Source organism: Nicotiana sylvestris, chromosome 4, assembly GCF_000393655.2.
Source record: "Nicotiana sylvestris chromosome 4, ASM39365v2, whole genome shotgun sequence".
Classification (NCBI taxonomy): Eukaryota; Viridiplantae; Streptophyta; class Magnoliopsida; order Solanales; family Solanaceae; genus Nicotiana; species Nicotiana sylvestris.
In genome coordinates, this window is record NC_091060.1 from 120556378 (window position 1) to 120558589 (window position 2212).

Genomic DNA, 2212 nt, shown 5'->3' on the forward strand with positions numbered 1-2212 from the left:
TAAACTGAACCTTTCCCCAGCTAGTCGATATTAGGGCTCCAACCCTGAACTGAGCATGCATATCCTCTTTCATCAATTTTATGCACTTCATGGCGAATAATTCACGAAATTTTCCTAGTGAAACTGGGACAGAAAATTTCGTTCATTTGCTTTTCCCGCAGGTCTAACCTCGAGCCACACGGATCGAAACGACCCACAAGATGAGTCTCAACTCAGAATCTAAGAAGAAAAAGAAAAAATATGTCCCGAGACACCGGAGAAAATGGAAGGCGGATCGCTCCAAGATTTGATCAAGGTCCCGAGTTCTACCAACCCCGTCCTATTCAGTATCGCAGAAATAAATAGGCGCCTACAACTTGCAAGCATCAAGATTCAGATCGGAGTCTACAAGTAGAATCAACTAAGATCCAAGATCAAGTCGCAAAAGAATCATAGATAAGAATCTTGTAACTAGCAGTTGACATGCATATAAGTGTTTAGTTCAGTTTCAATTTTTCTTTGGTTGTAATAAGGCGGTCAGTAAAGCAGCGGTGACAACAGCAACAGCAGTAACAGCAAGCATTGCAATCCCATGGTAGTCCCAGCTACCAAAACTTCCCGAACTACATTAACCTGATTTCCCTTTAGCCAGGGATATGTAGGAAACCTTTGAAGCAGAGGTTCGGTTAAATCTTTTTCAAAAAAATGCTTCACACAGAGTACTCGAATAGGCAAAAATCGCTCACTTTATCTTTGCGCGAAAACCCTTCGTGTCTTCGGGCAAAGAGGGGCAGCTGTAAGCACGTGATTTTTGCCCTATATGAGAAATACTCCCAGAAAATGCAAAATAAAATAATTTTCCTTGGTGTGCAATTTTGAGTATTTTTGTGATATTTTTGGATAATTATTTGTATTTGTCTGTGTTTGCTTATTTGTTAAATTAATAAAAAATATAAAAATATGTCGCATTTTGCATGTAGGATTTCATTCTACAATTGTTAGTAATTAAATTAGTTTTACAAAAATTAAAAATTACAAAAATAGGCATCTTTTGCATTTTTAGCATTTAATGTCCAAATGAACAATTTTATGCTTAATTATTACTTAATTGTGCGTTAATTGTTATTGGGAGTTAATTTGCGCTTTTATAATTTAATTTAGTTCTTAATAATAATTTAAGTATTTTTATAATTTAGTTTTAGAAAATAAAAGAAGAAAAGAGAACAAAAATACAAAGAAAAATCGGATTGGGCCACTTCTTCAAAATTCAACCCCTGGCCCAAACATTTGTCCAACCTTCTCCATGACTCAGTCCATCTCCACATGGGTCGACCCGGTCCGCCCCATTAACCCAATCCATAACCCAATACCCCTATCTTGCATTTCAAAGACACAAAACAAAAAAAAACAAAAAAAGAACAAAAAACCCTAAAAAAGGGACCTAAACCATCCGCCCCCATTTTGGCTTCTTCTTCTCCAAACTCCAAGAACACCCCATCCATGGCTGCCCAAACCAGCTCCCTTCTTCTGCTTCCACCACCCATCACCTTCCCACCGCGAACACCACTACCATGGACGCAGTCCGGACTCCCTCGCGTCCAAACACCACCACCCGAGCTGCCATCCCGCCATTGAAGCTGCTTCAAGCTCGAGTTTTCTTCTTGCTGCGTCGACCACCTTCCTCCTCCTCGTCAACCAGCTGTTGCTTCATCTTCTCCGAGCTTCATCTGCTCCGAGCTGCTGCTCCGCTCCGTCGAGTTCGTCGTCGTTTGGTCGAGCTTCATCTTCTCCAAGCTGCTTCACCATGAACGACGAAAGCAGCTCACCATGACTGTTGCTGCTCGACGTCCAGTCCCCCAGCTGCTGCTTCTTCACCTCCAAACAGACCTCGTCGACCGTTCGTTTCCATGGCCAAACGACCTCCGTTGCTGTTTCGTTCTCTTCGAGCTTGGGCATCACCATGGCCAAGCTGTCTTCACGCTACTGTTGCTGCCCTCATCTTCTTCGCACGAACAAACCAAGCACACTTCCAGCTGCTGTATCTTCAGACGAGCTGCTGCCACCTTTACGTTCGGTCGAGTTTTAGTCGAGGTCGTCGAGCGTCGTTTTGAGTTCGTTCAAGTTTATAAGAAAGGTGAGTTCGTCCTTGAGTTCGCCGTTGAGTCCGGACAGATTTATTCCCATGTTTGAGGTTCATCGAAACAGTCCATACGATCGAATTCATCGTTGCTCA